Source organism: Myotis davidii, unplaced genomic scaffold (assembly GCF_000327345.1).
Source record: "Myotis davidii unplaced genomic scaffold, ASM32734v1 scaffold205, whole genome shotgun sequence".
Classification (NCBI taxonomy): Eukaryota; Metazoa; Chordata; class Mammalia; order Chiroptera; family Vespertilionidae; genus Myotis; species Myotis davidii.
In genome coordinates, this window is record NW_006297573.1 from 3092551 (window position 1) to 3101288 (window position 8738).

Sequence of the window (8738 nt, forward strand, 5' to 3'; positions counted from 1 at the left end):
TTGATCTCAAGAAATAAATCAATTTAAGAAGGGTATAGACAAATTAGTGGCACATTTATAATTGGCTGATTTTTTCAGGGAAGCTAAAAATGTACCAAGCGTAGCAAAATATTTGAAATTGGTGTGGCATGGATAAAGCTCAGTCTCAGCTCCAACTATGTGGTATGATCAAGGTAGAATACACACAAAATCTGGTAGGGGCAGTTCCTACAACTAAATCTGACTTCTAAAGCATGGCCCCAAGTAAGAGCTTTGTGATGAAGTAGACAGGGTCACAAATGAATACTTTTACCCATGGCTAATAAAGCATGTGAGCCCTTAGAGAAGATTATTGCTGTCCAGTTCTAGTCCATATGCTTTTAATGTCTTTTATTTTCAATTGAAAAATACAGTAACAAATAGAAAAATCTCTCGTGATCCAGAGCAAGCTCTTTTTAATGAGGCTGATAACACTTGAGTTGCTAGTTTTATTAGAATGTTTTCTTAAAACTTCAATTTAGAAATACTGCTACTCTTATTTCAGTGTATTTCTACATCCTGAGGATAAATATGCCACATTTGAATGCTGCTTTAGTGATCAAAATGGTCATGTATATACACACATGTGTGTATATCCTATATAATAAAAGAGTAATATGCAAATTGACCTTACAGCAGAACATGTCACCCCCTGGTCACATGATGCACATTGACCACCAGGGGGCAGATGCTCAATGCAGGAGCTGGTCCCTGGTGGTCAGTGCGCTACCACAGGGGGAGTGCAACTCAGCCAGAAGCTGGCTCATGGCTGGCAAGAGCAGCAGTAGTGGTGGGAGCATCTCCCGCTTCTGTGGCAGCACTAAGGATGTCTGACTGACTGCTTAAGCATGCTCCCCTTGGGGAGAGGGCCTAAGCCATCAGTCGGACATTCCCCAAGGGCTCCCGGGCTGCCAGAGGGATGTCTGACTACCAGCTTAGGCCTGATCTCCTGGGAAGACCCACCATGGGCTGGCCCCTGGACACTACTAAGCTGGCAGGTAGACATCCCTGAGGGCTCCCGGGCTGCTAGAGGGCACAGGCTGGGCTGAGGGATGCCCCACCTGCCCCCCAAGTGCACGAATTTTTGTGCACTGGGCCTCTAGTATTTATATATTCATCTTCACCACAACTCCAAAGAGGTGGAGCATAAAGAGACCTAGAAAAGGCATAAAACCATCAAGAGATGCTCCATCATTTGACTTCTAGTTGAGGCCTTTTTCTAATTTAATACTTTCACTGTTACACTTAGTTTATTTATATTTCATGAAACTTTAAAGCTCTATGTCAGAAACTCTGGAAATATCTCTAAAAGTCCAGAAATTAGATGTTAAATGCTAAGGACTTGGAAGTTACATTTTAATTGCTTACATGAAATAGCAATCAATCTTCACCATGAAGACTAAGAGAGCAATCAATTCAATCCTGTTGTTGGCTGTAACAGTGCTATGACCCCTGAAATACCTTTTTGGTGGTAAAATGTTTTACAATTTACTATTTTGACCATTTTAAAGTGCACAATTCTGTGGCATTACGTACATTCACACTGTTGAGAATCCATTACCACTTATCTCCAGAATTTTTTCCAATAATTGTAGCTATTAAACATGAACTTCCCAACCCCGCCCCTTCCTCCAGCCCTGGGCAACTACCATTCCATTTTCTGGATCTGTGAATGCATGACATCCATTATGGGAAGGGCAGTTTTCTCTCTTCACGCGACCAGCGCAGAAAGAGAGAGAATGCAGGGGTTGATGAAATCTTGAATAGAATGCTACGAGGGTTAAGGAAAATGAATAAAACACAAGACTGAGACAGAAATAGAGAAAATTGGGCCTGGGTGTGGCATCTGTCCTCTGATGGAGGGACAGACACCTCTATGGCTCTGCCCTCTCATGGAGGGACAGAGAGAGTGAGCCAGTACCGGAAGATTTATACTCGAATTACAGGAAGTTACATCACATCTGGGTGGCCCTTGAGCTCCTGGCGACATCATGAGATCCACCCCCTTAACACTGGGCGGGGAGTCAGACTGAGTGGCATCCCAATCTCTTGATGGGTCCACCCCCAGGGCGTGGCTCTGCCTTCGCTCTGAATTTCAGCTGACAAAATTAAAGAAGCCTGAGTGTTTTGCCAGTGGCCCTCAACAATCCATTTTGCAGCATCGAATTTTCTTCCTTTTTTTGAATATTCTGTTGTATGCAATTGCATTTTGTTTACCCATTCATCCATCAATGGGCATTTGGATAGATTCTATTTTTTGACTTGTGAATAATACTGCTGTGAACAGTGGTGTGTAATTATGTTTGAGATCCTTCATTTGGGTATATAACCAGAAGTGGAGTTGCTGGATCCTATGGTATTTCTGTTTTATTCTATTCTTACCATTCTCACATACCTAAACCAAACAATATGATGAATATACCAACCAAAGCACTGTGTATCAATCAAAGCAGTGGAAAACCCCCATCATATTTCTCTTGTAACTTAACCTGTTAGAAACCTTACACCTATGAACTGCATTGAAGATGCCAAGGACCTCCAGGCTCAGGCAAGCCTCCTGGGGCTCCTGCAGCAGACTGAGCCTCGGGCTTCTGTGGACCAGAAGCGGGACCCAGTATGGTTCCGTCTGTAGAAATACAGAGGCGATTCCAAACTACACCCAAAACTCATCTCTGCAACATCCCACACACTCAGGTGTGGATCCTGGGGCCAAGGTCAGGTAAATATAAAACCTGAATTCTTATGGAACTAGTAATGGGAAAACAGGAAGATTGGGGAAGGTGGTAAAATCCTCACCAAGGCCAATGATTGCACAACACCTCACTCCCTGTAGCACTTTTTCCACCTGCTATACTACTAAAAGTTAGAAATGTTTCCCATTACTTGAGAATTCACCAATCCAGAATTTTCCTTTCTTAGTTCTTCCAAGGTTTCTGTCAGAAATTCCTTTTCTGTTTAAGGGAGCAGGGCTGGTAGTTTAATACACAAATGGGCAGAGCCATTACTCCCTACAACTAATCAAAAACATAATAGTCTAGGAGGAGATAAAATGGGGGCGGTATAGACAGACGTGTCCCAAGCCTTGTCCCAGAGCAGATAGGGTGAGCAGCTGAAACGAGTAACATCCAGCAGAATTGGCAAAGGAGACTCAGCTGGGAGACAGTTTGTAGTCGGGAAGGACAGAGGATCCCTGGAGAAAGATAAAATCAAGGCTCTGGGAAGGAGAATCTACCAGACCTCTGAGCCCTGAGGGTCAGAGGGAATCCACAGGGCACCGAGCCGCGTCCCTTGGGACAGGCACAGTGTCTGACTGTGGAAAGAAGGTCTGCAGAACTGCTGGACCACAGGGGACTCTAGATCTGGGTCCACAGTCAGGAAAGGCTGAAGAGGAGTGCTGGCAGGAGTGGAGCACACAGAGACACAGCCTCTCCCCCCTCTGTGGCCTGTGCCTTTCTTCATTGAGCCTAGTGCATTGGACCTTTTGGATACAGACACTTACCCATGGCTGAAGCACGGAAAAAGGCGCGGACTTGTGGAATCTGGGGAGAGAGGTTGGTCGAGAAGAAGTGGCAGCGAGTTTGGCGCGGAGTCATGCCTGAGCCCGGGACCTGGGCAGCCATTTGTCCTGAAGAGATAGCCCCTCCCTCCAGTATCCAGGCAACCAATACAGCCACACTGAGATTCCACCCTGAATGGTACAAAGGATTAAAAAAAATCTAAATAGTCCCTGAGAGTCCAAAGGGACTGGCCTAAAGAGAGACCTCCCGTCCCAGCAATGGGAACCTGAGAAACAGTACAGTACAGAAGACTGGGATTTTAAGCCAGCCAAAGGAACAACACTTCACTTTTTCATTTTTATTTCTTTTATTAAATTTTATCTTTTTTTCCTTCTTTTTTCTAGGTTTTCCTGTTTTTGTTTGTTGCTTTATTTTCTATTTCTTTTTTCATTGTTTTTCCATCACTCTATTTTATCTTTTTATTTGCTATTTTTTATAGCATTTTTGAAATTTTTTTGGTAAATTTATTATTTTCTTCTTGTTCTCTTTCCTCTTATCCACCCATCCCCTTTCTACTTCTTCTATACTGAATTGAGATCCTCCCCATATTCACCCAATTCTTAACCTTACTTTCTGTATATAAGCTCAGCCTCTTACAGATTCTGCCCCCACCCTCTTTGCTGGGGGCTTGGTGTTTGTATTTTTGTTTGTTTATCTATTGGTTCTGTGGTGTTTTTCCCCCATATACATATATTCCCCTTTTTCTTTTCTCTTTTTCTCTCTCTTCAATATCATTTATGCTCTTTTCTCTCCCCTAATTCTCTTTTCTCAAGTGGTCACTTATCGTGGGGTTACTGTTGTCGTGAGTCCATTCGTGCTTTGTTGCCTTTGTGTTTTGTCTTGTTGAGGTGAATTTTATTCTGTCTGGCCAGGTGCTAGAGAGCAAGCCTCATAACCAGACACCTGGAGAGGAAACTACATCCACGACCAGGTCAATAACAGCCCAGACCCAACTACAGAGGCAGGAAGAAGGTGGCAGTGAGGGAGAGAGCATGAGTGAGTGAGCAAAAGAGGAGTGTGTGGTCATGCTACCAGGGCTGTGGTTCCATAGTCAACGAGTCTCTAGCCAACCTAGGCGCAGGCTCCTGTGAGTTCTGAAGCATGCTCCCCTCTGACCAGCCCAATGCCTTAGCCCAGGGCACTGCAACCACATGAGCAGCAGACACGTGAGCAGCCCACTCCTGTCCAAGGACAGCAGCCCCATGAGCAGCCTGCCCCAGGCCTAAGCGCAGAAGCCTCACATGGCCTGCCCCTGTCCAAGGAGCAGCACCTGTGTGAGCAGCCTACTCCCCCATCTGAGGAGCAGCAGCCGCATGAGCAGCCTGCTCACAATTGAGAAACGGCAGTCCCATGCAGCCCACCCCCATCCAAGAAGCAGCAGCTGCACAGCCTGCACCTGTCTGAGGAGCAGCAGCAGCTGCATGAGCAGCCTGCCCCCATACGAGGAGAAGCAGCTGTGTGAGCTTCACACACCTGTACGAGGAACAGCAGCCCTGTTAGCAGCCTGCCCCCATTTGAGGAGCAGTAGCCACCTAAGCAGCCCACCCCCGTCTGAGCAGCAGCCATGTGTGCAGCTCACTCCTGCCTGAGAAGCAGCAGCAAAGCAAGCAGTCTGTCCCTCATCTGAGGAGCAGCAGCTGCGCGAGCAGCACACCCATCTGAGGAACAGCAGCAATGTGCAGCCAGCCCTGATCCAAGGAGCAGCAGCCACATGAGCAGTCCACTCCCATCTGAGGAGCAGAAGCCATGTCAACAGCCCACACCTGCCCAAGGAACAGCAGCTGTGCGAGCAACCTCTCCCACCAGCCAGAGGTGACACCACTGCTTGCTGTGAAAAGCACCCACGAGAGGAGCTGCTGCCAATTAGAAGCAGCCACTTCCGTGACCACCCGAGGAGCAACTGCAGCCTGAGGAGCCACTGCCATCCAGGGAGCAACCCGTGCACCACTTGAAATCTAGATCAGTCAGTGAGACCCAAAATGGGTAGACAAAGAAACCCCCAAAGGAAAGAAGAGAAGGAATCACAAGAAGCAGCTAAGTGAAACAGAGGCATGCAACATGTCAGAAAAAGAATTCAGAATAAGTCATACACTTCATAAACCTGATGGAGGAAAAAATCAACAAATTATGTAAGAATCAAGAAGAAATAGATGAAAAAAATCAATAACTTATGTAAGAATCAAGAAGAAATGAAGAGTGATATAGCTGCAATAAAAAACACCATGGGCCCTAGCCGGTTTGGCTCAGTGGATAGAGCATCAGCCTGCGGACTGAAGGGTCCCAGGTTTGATTCCGGTCAAGGGCATGTACCTTGGTTGTAGGCACATCCCCAGTAGGGGGTGTGCAGGAGGCCGCTGATTGATGTTTCTCTCTCATCGATGTTTCTAACTCTCTATCTCTCTCCCTTCCTCTCTGTAAAAAATCAATAAAATATATTTTAAAAAAATAAAAATAAAATAAAAAACACCATGGAAAGTTTTACCAGTAAATTAGGAGAAGCGGAGGACCGAATTAGCAAATAAGAAGACAGGGATGTAAAACACACCCAAACTGAACTGCAATTAGAGAAAAAAATTAAGACAGGAGGAGAGCCAAAGGGAGCTATGGGATAACATGAAACAAAGCAACATACGAATAATAGGGGTGCCAGAAAAACAGAAAGAACAAGGGTTAGAAAACCGATTTGAAGAAATAATGTCAGGAAACTTCCCTGAGGTGGGGAAGAAAAAAGTCACACAAGTAAAGACAGTCCCAAACAAGATGAATCTGAAAAGACCCACACCAAGATACATCACAATTACCATGGCAAATGTTCAGGACAAGCATAGAATCCTAAAGGCTGCAAGAGAGAGACAGAAGGTTACATACAAGGGATCTCCCATTAGACTATCAAATGATTTCTCAACAGAAACACATGAGGCCAGAAAAGAATGGAAGGGAATTTACAAAGTGATGCAAAGCAAAGGAATGAATCCAAGAATACTCTATCCAGCAAGGCTATCATTCAAAATTGAAGGGGAAGTAAGAAGCTTCACAGACAAAAAAAAGGCTAAGGGAGTTTATCGCCACCAAGCCAGCAATGCAAGAAATGCTAAAGGGACTGGTGTAAAAAGAAGAAATAAAAAGCTAAGAAAGAAAACAGGCACAAAAAATAAAAATGGCTGGAAACAAGTACCTTTCAAACATAACTTTAAACGTAAATGAACTAAATGCTCCAATCAAAAGACATCGAGTGGCTGAATGGATAAAAAAACATGACCCATTTATATGCTGTCTAGAAGAGACCCACCTCCGAGTAAGGGACTCACACAGACTGAAAGTGAAGGGATGGAAAAATATCTTTCAGGCAAATGGAAATGAAAAAAAAGCTGGGGTAGCAATACTTATATTGGACAATATAGACCTCAAAGTGAAGGCCATAACAGAAGATATGAAAGGCCACTTCATAATACTAAAGGTATCGATACAACAAGAGGATATAACCCTGATAAACATATACACCCAATACATAAAAAAACTCCTGGAAGATATCAAGGGAGAGATCGACAACAATACAATCATAGTAGGGGACTATAATACACCACTGACATCACTGGATAAATCCTCTAGACAAAAAATCAGCAAAGAAACAGCAATCCTAAATGACTCACTAGAGCAAATGGACTTAATTGATATCTTCAGAATATTTCACCCCAAAGCTACAGAATATACGTTCTTCTCAAGTGCACATGGGGCATTTTCAAAAATAGACCAAATGTTGGATCACAAACAAAGTCTTCCCAAATTCAAGAAGGTTGAAATCATATCAAGCATTTTCTCAGATCACAATGTAATAAAATTAGAAATCAACTGCAGTAAAAACACTCAGACATATGGAGGCTAAATAGCATGTTATTAAGTGATGAATGGGTTACCAATAAGATCAAGAAAGAAAGCAAAAACTTCCTGGAAACAAATGAAAGTGAACACACAGCAGCCCAAAAAATGAAGCCGGCATCACCCTAATTCCAAAACCAGATAAAGACAACACAATGAAAGAGAATAACAGGCGAATATCCCCCATGAACACAGATGCCAAAATCCTCAACAAAATTCTAGCAAATCAGATCCAGCAGTACATCAGAAAGATCATACACCATGACCAAGTACGATTTATCCTGGGGATGCAAGGATGGTACAATCCCTGCAAATCAATAAACGTGATACATCACAAAAACAAACTGAGAGATAAAAATCACATAGTCGTATCAATTGATGAGAAAAAGCATTTGACAAAATCCAACACACATTTTTAATAAAAACTCTCAGCAAGGTGGGAATAGAAGGATCATACCTCAACATAATAAAAGTGACATATGACAAAACCAAAGCCAACATCATACTCAATGGGCAAAAACTAAAACCATTTCCCCTAAGAACATTAACAAGATAGGGATGTCCACTCTCACCACTCCTGTTCAACATAGTACTCGAAGTACTAGCCACTGTGATCAGACAAGAAGAAAAGAAAAAAGGCATCCAAATTGGAAAAGTAGTAAAACTGTTCTATTCGCAGATGACATGATACTGTACATAGAAAACCCTAAAGACTCCATAAAAAAATTATTAAACTTAATAAATGAATTCAGGATTTAGCAGGATACAAAATTAATGCCAAGAAATCTATGGCATTTCTATACACCAATAATAAACTTACAGAAAGAGAGACTAAAAAATTTACCATCGCACCAAAACGGAAGACATAAACAGATGGAAGAACATACTTTGTTCATGGATTGGTAGAATCAACATCATTAAAATGTCCGTAATACCCAAAGCAATCTATAGATTCAATGCACTCCCCATTAAAATACCAACAGCATATTTCACTGACCTAGAACGAACTTTCCAAAAATTCATCTGGAATAAAAAGAGACCCTGAATAGCTTCAGCAATCCTGAGAAAGAAGAACAAAGTAGGTGGGATCTCAATACCAGCTATCAAGCTGTATTACCAAGACACTGTTCTCAAAATAACCTGGTATTTGCACAAGAACAGACATATCGATCAATGGAATAAGAACAGGGAACCCAGAAATCAACCCAAACCACTATGCTCAATTAATATTCGAGAAAGGAGGCATAAACATACAATGGAGCCAAGACAGCCTCTTCAATAAAAGGT